This window comes from Catharus ustulatus, chromosome 1 (genome assembly GCF_009819885.2).
Source record: "Catharus ustulatus isolate bCatUst1 chromosome 1, bCatUst1.pri.v2, whole genome shotgun sequence".
Lineage (NCBI taxonomy): Eukaryota > Metazoa > Chordata > Aves > Passeriformes > Turdidae > Catharus > Catharus ustulatus.
This window is the reverse complement of record NC_046221.1, coordinates 158,841,553-158,859,691: the sequence shown is the minus strand read 5'-3', so window position 1 is coordinate 158,859,691 and position 18,139 is coordinate 158,841,553. Positions and strand designations below refer to the sequence as shown.

General features: G+C 39.1%; 1 protein-coding gene across 4 annotated transcripts in view; it reads left to right on the top strand.

Moving 5' to 3' along the window:
* Positions 1 to 18,139, top strand: part of FAM135B (family with sequence similarity 135 member B) — a 219,138-nt gene that overhangs the window by 40,335 nt on the left and 160,664 nt on the right. Inside the window, exon 2 of one of the 4 annotated variants that reach the window (XM_033076055.2) lies at positions 1,501 to 1,621. The exons of the other annotated variants lie outside the window; for them this stretch is intronic. The gene's annotated coding sequence lies outside the window, so the exon portion shown is untranslated. The remainder of the gene's footprint in view (positions 1 to 1,500; positions 1,622 to 18,139) is intronic. 4 annotated transcript variants of the gene reach the window in all.

The following is an 18,139-nucleotide window of genomic DNA, read 5'->3' as shown; positions in this document are numbered from 1 at the left end:
AAATGCAGACCAAAGAACAAACTTCTAATACTGGCTCCATAGGAAATTATAATCCATTGGCTTTTTGAGGTCCTTTGATCTTTCCTTAGGTACTGGAAGTACCAAGCACCAACGTAAGCTCTGATAACAACAGGTCTGAAATTTTCCACTGCAATCATCTTTCATGTATGTTTTTCCTTATCTCATACGCAGTTAGTGATAGGACAAAGGGAAATGATCTGATGTTGCACCAGGGAGGTTCAGGTTGGGTATTAGGAAAAACTTCACTGAAACAGTGTTAAACATTGGAAAAGGATCCTCAGGGAAATGGTGGAGTCATCATCTTGGGAAGTGCCTGGGGAGTGAGTAGACCTGGCACTCTGCAGTATGGTTTAGGGGGTGTAGTGGTACCTGGTTCAAGGCTGGGCTTGTTGATCTTGGAGGTCCTTTCCACCTTGATTGATTTTAAGAGTATTATCTGCTTTCTGTTGGAAAATTCCATTTCTCTTTTCATTAACTTGAGAATTTGTTACATTTCACTTCCTTTCATAAAAGATAAAATCTCTCCAGATGTGGAGGCTGCTGGAGTTGTGGGTGCTACCCATATTGGTGCCACAGGTGCCACTTACTGTCACTGAGAGGTGACTTGGGACAGATTTGCTGCCCAGTCACCACCTCCATGTGCAGACACTGTTTGGAAGGCAGGTTGTGCCTGTGCAAGTGGCACAATACACCTGGTGATCCCAAATACCCGGTGATTGGAGTGAGCTGCAATGAGTGAGCTGCACAACCTCACTGAAGCAGGATACCTTTGTCAATGGCAACGTTTTCCCCATAATTCTCAAGTAAATATCAAGATATTTCTCTATCTCTTCTCCAAGATACCCTCAAAATACAAAAAATACAAAATACAAAATACATATTTTTCCATTGCTGGCTGTGAACATGCTGGCCCTGATGCCACACAGAAGGGAGGAGAACCCTGACTTGCTCTAATGCCCTGTGCCTCTGAGCAATTAATTCATTAATTCATCAAAGAGCAGAGGGAACTCAGACTGGTGGCAGTGTCAGCCCACATTCTGTTTATCCTTTTGGCCATAAAAGTCTCACTTCTCTGGAGGCATATTATTTACTCTGAGACTGGATTCCCCTAGCCCAATAATTTTTTTTTTATTGCAAAGCTCTGCTGTCTAAAATGACCTTATCAAGGATTATCAAGCCTAATCAAGGACTGGCTTGGAGTAAATAAAGCAATAAATACTTAATGTGAACAGTCCTAGTGAGGTCACCCACAATGCTTTCTCCTGGCTGCCCTATGGCATTTCATGAAGGTGTGGGTCTCTGCCCTCTCTGTGATTTGGAAGCCAGCAGAAAGGAACCTCTGCTTCCCCAGCCTGTTTAATCAGGATTTGTGCTTCAGCTCAGCAGCTTTCCTAGTGTGAGATGGGTTGCAGTTATCTGAAAAGCTGATGTCTCTCCTGCCACCTGAAATTCCAGTCTCATCTGGGTTTTTTTCTACAGTGGCAGCATTCCCTGTGCATGGTCTGTTAAACGTGAGCTGGGGAGCCGGGAGGTGACTGAACGTTTGTTATAGCAAATGAGGCAATAAACGTCTGAGGTTATGACGGCCAGAAAAGTCAAGGTATTTATCAAATTGCCATGGGAAATAGCTTTGCCAAGTGTTAAGTAATAAACTTTCAATTATCATCTTTATGTTCCTACTGCAGAATGCTTCTGAGATCAGATTTGCTTCTGGTGGTTCAAATGAGATCAGAGGTGAAGCTGTTTTTCTCTGTGAGCAGAGAGGTGATGCGTGTCCATGTGTGTGCTTATGTACTGTGCCTCTACAGCTCTCTGCTACTCTATTTTTTTTTCTTTCTCTTTATTTTGGTATTTATTTTTCTTTTTCTGCCTGGGGACTTTCCCCAACTCTGGATTAACTGACCTACATGGTGATAGTGAGGATTTTAGGATAATCCACTAAATGCCTCTTTGAAAGGTACTTACCTTTAGATTCTAAAAGATTATCATACTTTGTTATTGTTGTTGTTATCAGTGTAGTGTCATCCTCTGCCTGGTATGTACTTCCCAGCTGTATATTGGCTTGTCTGTCTCATCTTCCTTATGGAATAAGAGAAGATTTTCCTTTCTGCTGACACCTGGTTTGACATGCTTTCTTGTCAAAACACAAGCTGTGTTTAATGTTCAACCTGTCCTTGATTTAAGTAAAAGTCAAGTCAAGCTCAGATGAACTTTTCCATAGAAGCAAAATTTCTGTGTCAGTTGGTGAGGAAAAATGCTCAAGGGAAAAAAAAAAAATCCTCAAAATCCTCAGTATTTAACAAAACTAATTCTCTAAAGTGAGAAGTGGCTGAGGTCACTTGGCTGGTTCAGCCTGGAGAAGAGAAGACTGAGGGAACAGGCACAACTTGCTCATGAGGGGAAGAGGAGGGCAGGCACTGATCTCTTCTCTCTGGTGACAGTGTCAGGAGTCAAGGGAATGGCCTGAAGTTGTGTTCCAGGAGGTTTAGGTTGGATATTAGGAAAGGTTTCTTCCCCCATATGATGGGGGAACAGCTGCCCAGGGCAGGGGTCACAGCACCAGCCTGACAGAGCTCAAGAAGGGTTTGGTCAACACTCTCAGGCAGGGTGGAATTGTTAGGGCTCTCCTGTGTAAGGCTGTAAGGCTGGGAGTTGGACACAATGATCCTTGTGGTCCCTTCCAACTCAGGATATTCTAGAATTCTGGGGTTCTATGAGACTCTTTATGCATGAGCATTCATAAATTTGCTCAGAAGAGGCCACACATGGTCAGTTGCACATTCCAGAGTCCTTTTAGCCAACCTCCAAAATTATCTGAAGCATAGAAACTAATTTTTCTCCACTTCAGAGTTTATACTCTTCCCATCTTATTTTTACACAGTGATGTTGTAATTTTTAAGACCTGCTATATCTGGAATCAGCTGCACCACCTGGCTGCTTAGCCAGCAGTTCACAAACTAGCCTTGTAAAATCAGACTCTTTGAAAACATACTTGTTAAAAAGCAGGCTTCCTCACAAGCTTTCTAGTGTACTGAATTCCCACTGCAGACCAATGTGTTCTTTTATACCTCTGAAATGGCTGGTGATTTCAGAGGGAGTCTGTGATATGCTGGTTCTGTAGAATTACAACCCTAACAGCTGTAACATCACTAAAAGGATTATTCCAGAGAAAGGCTGTGTCGTAAATGAGGTGTACAAAGACTGGAACTTGCAGCTGCAGCTTCCTAACTGTGCCTGCTGCCAAAAATGATTCTCCCCAGGAAAGTCCTACTCTCTCCTCATTTATAGTTTTTCTTTCAAAATAACCAAATTTTAGAAAGTTTAGGAATAAAGGGTATGAGTAAGAATTTTTGTTGGCTTCCAAAGTGGTGGAGTTTCAGATGATGAAGTCCTTGACAGATGAATGGCTGTAATGAGATGTCTGAGGGTTAGACACAGTCAGGCTCATGTCCCCTCTGTCCCTCTATGGGGAGATTTTCCTCACCAGCCAAGGAGAGTAAGGCTGGGAGATATCTGTGTTCACTTCAGAGTTCTGTTTATTAGACAAGATATTGATGAAAGTGATTTTTTTGCTAAAGAAGTATATTGGAAACTCCCAGAACACATATCTTCTGCAGCTCCAGCAGGCAAACTTCTGTTTGAGGGCTGAGGGACAGACAAGGGCTGCTGAACTGTCAGAGCCAAAAGAATGAATTTAAATTTAGGAGCTGCCAGGCAAAGCATAGGGTGAGCACAAACAGTTGTAAGTGAGTGTTCACTATGTTTAAGCCACAAATATCCCCACATTGATCATTAGGGTGTTTCCTTCAGTCCCCAAAACTTCTCCCTTTCCAGCCTCTGCAACCAGCATTTTGGCTTTGGGGTGAAATCACCCCCAGACACTGTATTTGGGGTGTAGTTTGCTCTTTTTCATGTATTCCAAGATGCTTTCCAGACTAGAACAATCAAGGGACATGGTCAGAAGGTTCATGTTTTGAAGTTGCCCTCTCCCATTCCACTAAAAAATGGCAACATAGGTGCTCAGCCCAACCAAAATTGTGTCAGTGGGATCTCATCCTGAATTCAAAGAGAGCTCTGCTGGTAAAACCTCAGGTAAAGCTCTGGATGCAGTGGAAGAAAGCAAGCAAGTAGACTCTTTCCTGAGCTTAATTTTATCATAGTACAGCTATATGGTATATATATAGTACAGCTATAAATACCCAAGCAGTTCTGGGCTTCTGAATTTTAAATGTTTGAGAAATTTGGGCATTTTGTTATACCAAAAAAAGAAATGAATCCATAAACAAAATGAAGTTGAATTTTTATACAGAAATTTCTATTCATGTCAATCTGAGTGGAAGAGAAGTTGAGTCATGCCAATTTTTCTTCTCAAGAAAACCTTTGCTTCAGATTTAAAAGTGTTTTGTCACTTTTTCCAAGGGTTAATTACATATTGGTACTCTATCTCTACAGGCCTTATTACATGTGGTCTCCAACTGCAGTGTGGTGCTCTCAAAACAGAAATTAATTTTTTTTGACAAATAGAAATTAAAAAGAAGAAAATGCAAGTTTTGCAAATTTTTATCCTGCTCATTTTTTAATCTATATGTCTAACAGTAGATACATAACATACTTTGAAAAATAGTGGTTCATTTTAAAATTGTGTGGTTTTACATTTTTCCTAATGCTGCTGTAAGGATTTGTGTGAGGAAAGTGTAATGTTTCAGAGCACAATTTCAAATTGGCATCGAGCTGAAAGGATCAATAATAAATTCCAGCTCAAACTGTGAATCTTCTGATACTTTTCTAAATGAAATCTGCATGTGTCAAGGGTATTTTTATCCCTCTGACACAGAAATCATGTTTTTCAGAAGCCTTGGCTGCAGAAATAATGGCTTATTATACAAGAACAGAAAAGGACAAGATATTTTAAACCTATAGTGGGAAACATCCTCCAGTGGTGTAAGTAGGTACAAACCCCCTTGATCTCAGTCAAACTGCACCAGTATTCACTGCCTAACACCTGACTGATGAGAAATATTCCAGATGCCATGCTCTTCAGGATCCATGCTGTTTGATAATTAATGTTCTTTGTACAGTATCAGCCCACAAACCCATTCAACTTGACAGGTTCGTGAGAACGCTCTTTGTAATTTTTCAGAGTCGTTTGTATCTCCTGATCTTAATAGTGACATGTAGTCATATGCAAAAAAAAAAAAAAAAAGAAAATAGCCATTTTGCTGCTTTGGATGAGAGGAGAAACCTTTTCTGGAGAAAGTTTTATGGATGGCCAAATTTGTAATGTTTCATAAGTGAGCTACAGAATTGAAGTTATTTTTTAATTTTACAGACACAGACCATTTTTTTTTGTTTGGTTTTTTCCCCCTTGTTTAGCATGGCATGAAATAAGATTATGTGCAATGAGTAGGTTTCAGCAGAATAATTTCATATGTCTTAGTATATCCTTACTTTGACCATGCAAATAGAAACAAGCTTTCTATCCTGAAAAAGAAACAAACAAAAAATTGCAATTAGCACATAATGTATTGAAAGTAGCTCTATCTAAGGGAGAGAACAAATGTAAAAAGGGGTAAATGTGAAAGTCTACATTGTGCCAAGGGTGTACAATGTTAAATGTGTTTATCCTGCAAAGATTTTATTTCTACACTTCTGAACTTGCTTTTAAATTTCAGAGGTATCATATCAAAGTCCACTTGATGTTTCAGATGTTCAACAGCAAGTTTCTGTGAGAATCTAGATAATGAAAATAATAATAGTATTCTGGTATCTCAAGTGTATGTTGTGCTGACAAAATCTTAACAGTGACCTCAGATGCAACTTTGAATAAGAAGACAGATACAGTGGTTTCTATTTTCTCATTTTTCTGATATCCCCAAATAGCTGTTTAACATTCACAAAGCTGTTCTGTTGACACCAGTATAACCAGAATTTTACCCAACATCCTTACTTTTATTGCAGCTAGTATATTCCAGGAATCACTGGGCTATTACTCAGTGTGTGATGTTGTCTTTGCTGCCAAAATTTTATCTCAGAAGACACACAGATGGCCCATTTCTGCATATAAATATGAAGCAAAGAGTGCTGGAGCAGCCCAAAGCGTGCTCATCCTGCAGGAGCTGAGTCCTGCACGCAGGACCCTGCCCCAGTCAACGCTGACTCTGCTTTGCAGGATCAGAGTGAGATTCTAGACCAGGTGAAATGTCGATCCTGGCCCAAATTTGATTATCTTGCCTAGCAGGATGTGTGCTCAGCTGTTCCAAACCATGAAACACTCAGGAATTGCTCTGCCATCATCTGTCTCTGCTGTCAGGGTGGAAACACGACTGCATTTTCCTCATGACACAAGTGCAAATACTTGGGTCCCCTGTCTTCATCTGCTTCATAGTGATATTTATTCAAATGCAGAAGAACAGAACATTTCACAACTTGCTATTTATGGCCCAATGAAATCATGTGCCTGCCATAGTCGTGTGTACCGTCTGTTTTCCTCATTTTCAGCACCGTGTGAGAATTACATTTCATGGATGTCTGCCTGCTAATAGGAGGATGAAATCAGAAATCCAGAATGAATGTTTCTTCAATACATCAAGTTCAGGATTATGATTAAAACTGCAAAGATGTGTTGAGACTTTCCCCTTGATATCACACAATTTTTCTCAGATTTTAATCTTTTTTTTTTTTTTCTTCTACAAAAAAGAGATCTTGTGTGAGGCACTGAAAACTGATGTTGAAGATGATAACATGAGTAGGAGAAAATAACCCTCTATATTTTCTTGTCCAGAATGTCAGAGCATCACTCTTGGGGAGGATGTGACTTGCTGCTTTGCTACTTTGTTCCAACAATAATTCACATTTCTTTAACTCAGAGGAGCCCCAAAGTGCTCTCCAGTATACATATATCTGATTACTTTCTATCAAGTGAAGAAAGCAGATATTTTATAGCCTCAAAACTGGAAATTGGTCTAAAAAAGACTATGTGGCATTGGAAAATTATAAGCAAAAAAAAGCAATTGGGATTCAGATGAAGAGAACGTCTACCTATGAGTGGACAGGACTTAGTTTCATAGCAAAATTCCTGTTGCATCTGGGATCTTTCCTGTCATTTAATCTTGCCTTTTTTTTCCATTCAGCTCTTAGTAATTAGGAAAATATAAATATGAAAAAAATTACATTTAAACGTTCAAGAGTGATTAGTGTGATGTTCGTACACTAAATCCCTACATAAAAGTCTTGGATCAATTTTTAAATCTTATTATTTATTTTTCTGTTTGAGATATAACATCTGTAGGATAAAATTGTGTTTAGATTTATTCCAGCAATAGTCTTTTGTCTGATGAGCATATAATTTGAAATTCCAAGTTCTTTAAGGGGATTGTGTTTAGTTGTTTTTAAGAGAGCAGTGAAATCCAGGAATTTCAAATTTAGAGTTCCAAATTAATCATAAGTGGCTGAAGATATGTGTGGCTGTCTGGTGGTACTTCTGAGAGGCAGGTATCTACATCTTGATCAATCCCCATATTCCAGAAGTGGGATTGGGGTTTCTCATCTCTCCTTCAGAAACTACATCAGAGATAAGCACTGAGATTCTCCTGCTAATCTGTGCAAACAAGTGGTGTGACTCATTTCAGTGTGAAATGGATGTAGAGAAATGGGTCAGGGGAATCTGCTACTTTTTTTTTCTTTTTTTTTTTTTTTTTCTCTTTTTGTAGACAAGTATCCCATATGTATGCACCTAAAATATGTGAGATAGGTTTCAACTTGAGAATGGGATGAATTCCCACCTCGAGGCGCCTCCATTCTGCTGTTCAGGCACTGTGTAGTCATCCAAGTGTTCCATTACTTCTAAAAGAGATGCAGCCAGTAGAGGCTGAATTAATTCTTTTGGGTGGCTGTGTCAGGCTAAGTTCAACCACTTTCTAGGATTTATTTGTTTGCAGACTTTACAGAACACACTCAGTTCCCTAATCACAAGTGTGTGTTATCATTTCAGAGGCTTTAAGATGCCTCATATGATATTTAGCTGCCGCTTCCAAAGAAAGCAGAACTCTCCCACATTGTGGGTTAACTGACAATTGTTTGTGAATTGATTCAGATATAAGAAAAGACAATTTGTTGGGAATAATTGTCTTTTTTATATCTTAGGGGGTATAAAATGTCACTAGAACTCTATGTTTAGGCACTGGAATTTCTCCCTAGCTGTTTAATTGCTGTTGAAAATAGAGCTTTAATAATTTCATGTCTGGTGTTATGGGTGAAAATAGTAGTACTTTGACACTCTGTCATTTGAGTCTGCAAGTGTCCTAAATTACCCTTTTCCTAAAGTATCTTATATAGATGTAAGTATTCTCAGGGGACAAAATGAGAGGTAAAATGCCACTGCTTTTAAAAAGGCAATAAAAAGACTCTGGAGGTCCTCTGTTCCTTGTGTTTTGTTGATTTTCAGATCAAATCTGAAATGTTTGCTTGCACAGCAAGCTAGTGTGTGAAATTCAAAGTGAGATACAAACATGAAGGCAGTTTCAGCTCATTTCAGCTCTGCAGGCCTGACTTCTACCGTGAGTTCTGGAAATAAAATTATGCCTCTGACAAAAGTCATATGGAATTTTGAAATAGGCTAGACCCTCTGCAGCAGAGGTAAAATGAGGCCATAAGAAATCTGAGATATTTTCTGGGGTTTGGGAAGCTGCACATAGCACTGAGTACTCTGGAAGTGCTCCTGATGTTCTCTGTATTGATTGTATTTCTAATACAAAAACCAAAACCAGTGAGGGTTAAGAATTTGATTGTGGGACACCAAGAATGATTAACCTGCTGGCACGAATTAGGCTATGAAAATCCTTCAGGAACAGAGCAGATTTGTACTATTGTTTGTATTAAATAATCAGGGATATTCACGTGACAGAGACTTTTATTTAGATGTTGATGTACCTATTTTTGTTACAACCTTCTGATTAACTACATTCACTTGACTTCACACTTCACTGTCCTGTTTGGAGATGGAGGAAAAGTCCTCTGCTTGTTTTAATATAGATTGAGCTGAACCTGACATTTGTTAGCTAATTAGTGCCTCTTATAAGCTGAGTCTTCATTCTTAAGAGATCATGGATGTTCCCTGTGAGGTATGTTAATACAAGGAACTCAAAAAATTAGCAGCACCAGGATTTGGAGGCTAGTCCTCTATGCATAATTCAGTTAATTAGGAAATGCTGTCAATAATTCTCAAATTTTATTTTAAGCTGAAAAGAAGCAAATAATCCCATGTGCCAGATGCAGTAAAAATCTGAATAGTAATGTTTGGCATAAAACTAAAAATTTGGGCTGCATCTCGGCCTTGTTTGCAAAAGATTCCTTCTAGGAACAAGTGTTTCATCCAAAATGCTGTCCCAGATTCAGCTTTAGTGATGAAATTTCCTCTGCTCATAAACAACCTCTCTGTTTCTGGTGTTTTGTTCTTAGAGAATTCCTGGCTGGGAGCACCAGGAGCTGTTTTGGTTTGGTTTTTAGCTCAGCAGCTTGGTGTGAGATTGTGTAATTAGTGTTGCATGAGATATTGGTGTGATATAGATTTTCCTCAAGATATTCTTGTTCCTGGATGTGCAGTGTATTAGGAAAATGGGAGCAAAATTAACAAAATGACACCTTTGCTGGCTACAAATTTGTCATGGCATTGGGTTCATTACTTCATTTTCCTGAGATTATACCACACAATATAGAGAGATCTAGCAGAGAACAATTTAATTTCATTTTTATTTCCATCTGATTTTTTTCTGAAACTTTATTAAAATATCTGGATGCCTTCGTATAATGTATTTCTAATGCATATTTAATGTTCTAAAGACATGAGAAAGTGTGCTGAAAAACTTTGTTCATTCCTGAAATGACAAAGCAGGATTTTAGTGTGGGAAAGGCAAGTAACTGGGAAAATTACTCCACAACTTTAAAATTTTCAACATTTTGCCTTGGGAAGAATTTTTATGTGATGGTTTCCTAGAATATTTTCTCATGCTATGTTTATTTGAGTATAAATATTTTTATGGGAAGTGTTGGAGTTCAAAGTTGTAGTATTTGGTGTGTTCACAGTCTGGTTCTGACTGCTGATTGAAATTGTGTGTCTGCATCACCTAAGCAAAAAAAAACCAAACCAAACAAACAAAACAAAATAAACAAACCAAAAAAAGCCCCAACCCCCCCCCCCCCAAAAAACCCCAAAACAAAACCAAAAAATCACCACAACAAAAAACCCACAAACAAAAAAACAGAGCTCCCAGATCATTAATTTTAAGCTGTACAAACTAGTAAAAGTGGTAATCACTGCTATATTCTACCAAAACCACACTCAGTACTGCCATGTGGCAGTGACCAAAAATAAAAATTCAATGCCCCTTAGTTTTTCTAATTATTTCTTCAGTAAAGCATAGAGTGTCCCTGTAGGCATAGAGCTTTTTCAAAGGAGGTTAAAAACCCCAAACAACAATAAAACAGGTGATAAAATTAGCCCTTCTTCATTCAGTTTGTCAGGAATAACAGTCTGGCAACAAAATTAGGAAGGAAGTAGGAGTGGTTTCAGGAGGAAGAACTTCACTGCAATGTCATGAACATGTGGTAGCAGTCCAGCCTTGTCTTCACAAAGCCCCCAGATTTCTGTGCCTCTCGGGGTTTCTTACATGAATGTCCACATGAAATTTCTTCTACCAGGCACACCAGAAAACTGCAGTTCATTGTTGGTTTATGTGCAGCTGCAGTGTGAACATCCAGTCTGTTCACAGCCACTGCCAGGAGAACACAACTTCAAGGGACATGGAGGTGACCTGCAGGATGGTGGTACTGGTGTCTTTCTAGAAAGCTCCCTGTGTGTGATGCTCAAATTTACTTGGCTGGAAATGCTTGGGTACACAAAAAGTATTTCAGGGGAAAAGCCCCAAGGTGGATATCTTAGTTTTGTTAGAATCTCACCTTCCTCTTCAGACACTGTTTGTCGTAGAACTCAAGTACCTGTGTTAAAGACAGCACCAAAGATAACAGATGCTGTGGAGAATCAGGAATTTTCAACCATTAATGGGCTGCCAGTGCCCCAGTACTCTAAAAGGAAATCCATCTCCATGTCCAGCTGAACCTCAGAAAATCACCATGACTTCTGCCAGCCTTTAATCACTTGAGAAGGGACCTTAGCTCCCTGAGATGACTGAGCAGATCCTTTTAGTGTGGCAGGCACAGCTTGAGGGACAGATGTTTGCAGCTGGAATAAGAGTCATGGCCTTCAGGAAGAAGTACAGCCCTTCTGTGAGGCAAACATTCTTGCTTCATGAAACCTTCTGGAGGAGTTTGCCAAGATGCTGGGCTGAATTTGAGAAAGAAATATGTTTCCTGTTGTTTTGATAGACTCTGCTGGCCTCGCTGTATTCAGCAGCTGTACCTCAGGCCCTGTTGTGTTGGCTTCATGTCTAGCAGTGGCACAGTTGGCCCTTTCTATTTTTGTCACAGATCAAGCAGTGCCATGACAAATAAGTCACCCTTTTCCTCTGTTTGTAAACCACTTAATTTAGCTCTTGCTCTATAGGAAAACCTGATGCAGTTATTTATATCAACATGGCCTCAAGCACTTAAAACCAGTCAAAATTCTGATTATGGCTCTGCATATTTTATTGCCTGTACTTAAATCACGCTGCTCTAAAACAGCACCTGTTCCTCCCTTATTGCATCCCAGTTTTATAGTTACTGCTTATCCAAAGAGCTGTTATGATGGAAAATGGTCTGCAGCTTCTTTACTTACTATCAATGGCCCTTGTAATAAATGTCTGCCTCAAAGTTTGGGTGCAATTTGTTAAATATTCCATAAGTGATTACAGTTATGAAGAAATTTTTTTGACTTTTTTTTTTTTTTTTTCTGTGAGCCTGAAAGTAAATCCATACTGTATTAATTTCAGTATTGCAAATATTCCATCTTCCAATACTACCAAGACCCTGTTTCTGCTGCTGCTGCTCTGACCACCTCTCTCTGTCAAGTTTTCTCACCAACATCCTTACCATTTTAGAATCATAGCATTATAGAATGACTTGGAAGGGACCTTAAAGCTCATCTAGTGCCACCCTGTGCCACGGGCAGGGACACCTTCTGCTAAACCAGGGTGCTCCAAGCCCCATCCAGCCTGGCCTTGGGCACTCCCAGGGACATTTTCCCATCCTGTCCCAGCCTTTAAGCATTTCTGCTGATGGGAATTGAATCATAACTGCTTGTCAAATTTCAAGGGCTCTGAATTCTGCTCTTGTTCAGTGTGCAAGGGTACAACACCTCTTGTTGTGCTGTTCTCTCTCTGTCCAGCACTGCAAACACTCAATTCAATCCTCCTTACAAATATCAATAGCTCCACTGACTCCACATGAAATATTAACATCTGCTGGCAGTGTTTCCTTTCCAGCAACTTCAGATAATTTTATTGATTATAACTGGCTGCATATTGAATATAAAAGAATATTTATATTGAATATAAGGGCTGCATTAAGAGTCTTTAACTTGCTCAAAACTTCTATCAAGAGAACAAGACAACGGAAAACCTGACTTGTTAAATATGCACATATTTTCTTGGATCAGCAGAGTTGTCTCTTTTATACAATATCTTATCTCCCTTATAAGATGTCTTTTGAAGTCTGAAAAGCCAAAAAACTTCACCTGTAATGTCCAGGTTAATTCCAGATCTAGTATGTCCAGAACACTGCAGGAGGCAGAAGTGATTTTGATCATTGTCTGGTCATAACATGATCCATGTGCATTAAGTAAGGAGATAATGGAGACTCTGTGGCCAGCCTTATCTTTGACATTTCCTGTCTCCTGAGTTCTGAGCACCTTTCCATCCAGTGATAATCTGACTGTTGGTTCCAGCTGGGTATCTTCACATGTGTGATAAAAAGGAAAATGTTTTCAGGCAAAGAAAGGAAAAATATTGAATCATCAGGTTTTGAGGATTTACTTTTTTTGTCTTTTTCAAACTTTTTTCTTTTTATGCACATATAAGAATCATAGAATCACTAAGATTAAAAAAGACCTCCAAGATCATTAAGTCCAACATAGAGAACAAATATATATAGAGATACACACATGCTACCTCTCTCCCCCTTTCTATGAATGATTCTGCACACACATTCAAAATCCTGTTTATATGTGGAATTTGGCTATGACTGACCTTCATCTAACTAGATCTGGACTTGGCTTGTATGTCTGCACCTTGAAAAGTTTCTTTCAGCTCCCTTGGAAGCCAGCAATGGTGACATGAATCCAGTTGGAGGTATTTTCTATATTCTTACTGATCACACTGAGACTCTAAGCACCCTATACATATGAAGACATGTCTAGTTAGTGAGATGAATCTCATGGGCAAGTGCCTGTGCTTTAAATTTTTCACAAACAAGGATAATCAATGCCATTAATGTAAAGTATGTGCTCACTTAGAAGGTCCTCAGAACATCTGAAGGAGAGTATAACTTGTCCAAGAAACTCTGCAGTGAATTTGATCACGCAAAATGCAAAATAAGCATTAAAGGTCTGACAAGGACAGCTGAGCTTGCAGCACAGTTAGACAGTGCCATGAAATTTTTCATGACCAGAAATGGAAATGCAGTCAGAACAGTGCCAAGAAAACATATAACTCAGTAGAGTTTCTCTGTCATAACTGTCACTAGTTTATTAGCTGTGACTGCTTTGTAGCATCAAGCTGATGTTCAAGTCTCTCTGTTTCCTATCTGGATTCTTTGGTGATGTCTCTATTGACATAACAGTTTGTGCTCCAAAGCAGATCTCCTTTACTCATGCATCAGGCAGCCCCACATCTCTTGCAAGAGGATGCATCTCATTCATCTTCTTACCTCTCCTTTGCAGTCCTACAGAACCTGATACAGGACTTTTTACACAGAGGATCTTGGTCTAGTTGCTGTAACATTCAGAATTCAGAAGATAGAATTGACCTTTAGCTGTTGCTGAAGTTTTGAATGTGCCCAAACATTCTGATAAACTCCCAAATACTTAATGTAGACCTATGTGCAAGCAGTTTTGACTTCAGTCAGGTATAGAGTAGAACTTCAAAAACATAATTATAAAATAAAAAAATAAAAATTGTGGGGCTCTTCTGTGAGTACATGAAAATAAAATAAGGTCAGTCCCCTAAAGAACCCTCATTTCCTGCATGAAGCCAACAAAAGAGCCCAGACTAAGAAGAATATATCCCCCTTTACTGGGAAAAAGAGCTCAGTCAAATGTGAGAATGATGGATAATTCTGTCTGAGTGTCCTAAATAGGCTTCAAATAACTTGCTGCCTTTTGATGCATTTTGGGTTTTCAAGACTGACAACAGGAATATCAGAGAAAAAGACTGAGGTGAACAGTGGGAATAAGACACAAAAACTGCTGAAGACTGAAGACGATGATGTTCTGAGTCTGAAACTTTAGCTCTCAGTTGTGCATAAAATATTAAAACATATTTTTCTTTTGAAGGTCATAAATAAGGAAAATAAGTCAGAGAAGGAACAGGTAGAGGAGTGAAGAAGGGAGGATTATGTAGCAGTGGGAAGCTATTCCAGGGCAAAGTTTGTATTATCTCCTTTTGCCTTCTGTTTTGCTCTTCCTCCTCTTCTGTCTGAATTTCCCCTGCTGCTTCATTTTTTGCACAATACCAACAGCAGGTTGTTATTAACTGGTGTAAGCAGATAGTGATTTGTGCTGAGCTGAACTCAGCACTGGTGTTCTGACAGGCACGTGCTAACAGAGGACAAATCGAGGCTGCTCTTCATTCTACCTTTTTTTTTTGAATGCTTTGACCTAAATTTGCACAGCTGTGTTCACATTTAATCCTGTGTAATAGCTCAAAGGCTTTATATCTCATAAGAGCAGCCTACTGGCACCTGACATTTATTCTGGCCCTCTTCAGTTCTGCCCTAAAATCCTCTGAACAACCTGGTATTTTGGGTTTTTCTCTTAGGGGATTTATTCCTCTCTCTAAATACCCTTGAAATGACCAGTGTATGGAAGGTATAATCTACACTTGCTTCTCAGCCTTCTTGGACCTGGTGACCTGCAGAAAATCTCTAGCGTAGATTGGTCTCACAAACAGAATGTGAAAGGAATTGAAGTAAGTTGTTGACTTGTTTCCCTGTGTGTTTTTCTTTGGACCCTTTAGTTATAGTCTGTTTTCACCCCATATATTTGAAGCTATTGATCTAGAGTTAAAGTTCTCAGCTGTGGGTTTCAAGAGGTTTTAATCTTAACACTAATTTTGTTGGAGGTTGAATGGGCATCTACCCCCATGAACTGGGTACCACTGGTACATTGTGAATTCCAGTTGTAATGATAAAAGACAAATCACACTTGAATTTGTAAATGGAAAAAAACCCAACCATAAAATAACACAGCTCCTTTCTTATTTGCTCCACTCTGAGTACTCTTTGGGCTATGACTAATTTTTTAAAGGGCCATTTAATATTTGTGTCTCTAACTCATTACATTTCAGTGGTAGCTAATCAACGAACCTTGGGAAAAGTGACTCATGTGTTGCACTCTGTGAACATATGTCTGATGCATCTGACAAAGTTTTGAATATTGATTTTCCTGAGAATATCAAACAGCAAACTCTCTTTTTGTAATATTGGAAGATTATTTTCATGGCTTGCATCCAAACTGAATTAGCACTTTAGAGTTTAAAAACTGAATTTGTCTTTATAATTTTAAACGAGGCTAAATGCTTATGCAGTGGATGCAAAGCATATTTCACAGATGTGACTGAGCAAGATTATGTGCCTTGCATTTGTTTTTACCTGTATCACAAACCTTTGCTTCGGTTTCAGTACTGAAGGAAATATAGAAAGGATTACAGCAGACTGGAAACCTAAATCCTTATCAAAAGAGCTGCAAGGGATTATCTGTGATGCTATCTCATTCTGTAAATTATGCAGGGTGATGTTAGGTGGCTGTAAAGATTGGAGACCTCACAAAGCAATCCCTGACACTTCCATGACTAAGGGAGCATTAGAAGGTTTATCATGGTAGAATAACTTGATTTCCAGGGAAGACTTGAGACTGAAATCTGAATTGTAATACACAGGAAAACAAACAGAAAATCACAAACACTCTTTGACCCAAAAGTCCAACAAGACTACTAAATCTTTGGGCTGAGTTTTACATCATAAAATCATAGAATCATTTAGGTTGGAAAACACTTTAAAGATCATTCAGTCCAACTCAGAGTTGGAGAATCTCTTGTGCTGGTTTTGGCTGGGAGAGAGTTCATTTTCTTCACAGTGGCTGTATGGGGCTGTGTTGGATTTCTGCTGAAAACAGGGAAGTTTTCATGACTGCTGAGCAGAGTTCACACAGAGTAAAGGACTTTTCTGCCTTTTTCACGACCCCATCACCAAGGAGGCTGAGGGAGCACAAGGAGTTGTGAGGGGACACAGCCAGGACAGCTGACCCCAACTGATTAGAGAGATATTACAGATGATATTCCATCCTCCTCAGCAGATAAACTAGGGGGAAAGATGTCCTGGGGGCTGCTGCTCAGGAGCTGGCTGGACACTGGTCAATTGGTGGTAGGCAATTGTTTTTCATTTGCATAATTTTTAATTCTTGGGGTTTATTTAACTATTTTTTTTCAATTTTATTTTTCAATACTCTTATTACAAAGGTTTTTTACTAATATTATATTAGAATTATTAAAGCATTCTTGCCACAACCCACAAGTTTCCTCAGTTTTACCATTCCAGGTCTCTTCCCCACATCCTCCTGGGGCTAAGTGAATGTGTTGGGTGTTTCTTGGTTGCCACTGAGGCTAAATTACAACACTTCCTTTTAGCATCTTTGGAGCTCTAAGATTTTGAGATGATAGATTGATAAGAGCATATTAGAAGTGATTCATATGTTAACATTTGTGGATCACAGTATTGGTTAATCTGTTTTTAATATCAGTTTCTGTGATCTGAGCCATGCGCTGTTTTGGTTTTTTTTTTTTAAATCTCCTTTTAAAGATTGGTGTTGGCTTTGCAGTTTGCTGTGCTCTGCAGTGATTAGTGATGTTTTGCCTGTGAGGTTTGTTACTAAAACACTGATCTTGAGTTCAGTCTGCTATTTGGACTCTGACCTGAAGGCATGATTGTACTTCTGGTACCCTCTTATGGAGACAATTAATAAGAGTCCCAATCTTCGGTAGGAACAGTTTTTATTCAGTTTTCCTCAAGGAAAGACTTGCAAAGTCTCAAAGGAAATGGGAAATGGAAGGAGATATCCAGGATCTGAGGAAATCAACTGTGTTGGAGGTGATCTGTAATGACCTGACATCCAGGTACTAGGATGAAATCTGGTGCACACAGTCTGTGTGGTGAAATTTTTCACCCACAGCAAGGGTATAATGAGCTGGACAGACCAACTATTGATGAATAAGCCAGACAACTCTGAGAATGTGACAACTGAGACTCCTTGGTGTGTAGCAGTTTGCTTTCACATGCAGGCCTATCCTGGACTTGACTGTTCCAAAGGTGAAAACATAATCCTGCCATTTGTCATGGATTAATACAGATTGCACTGGAATAAGGTGTATGTTGCAGTACATTGGTGACATCATTTTGTGGGGCAACGCAAACAGTAGGAGAAAGTTTTTGAGAAGAGAAGAATAATCCAAATTATTTTGAAAGCTATTTCTGCTATTAAAAAAAGTATGGTAAATGAACCTGCACAGGAAATTCAAATTTTAGGACAAAAAGAGTAAGGGTAGATGTTTTCATATCTCAAGGGGTGTGATCAATAATATAACGACTGAAAAAACATAAGCACAAGATTTCCTAGGTGTCATGGTTTTTTTTGGAGAATGTATGTTGCAGGTTATAGTCTCATCTATACTGGTTGTAGTCTCCCTCTCTATCTTCTAACAAGAAAGACTTTAAAAGGGGTGCTGAGCAGCAGCAAACATTTGAGCAATGGTTTTTGATAATTTTGGCCAGTCTAGACATGACAAGATGTAGAATATGTGCTTTATAACCCAGACAGGGGTAATGGCTGCATCTGGAACATCTGGCCAAAAGAACCTGGAGAGACTCTAGGCTGGCCTCTAGGTTCTAGAAATGGGATATGGGGGATCTAAAACCC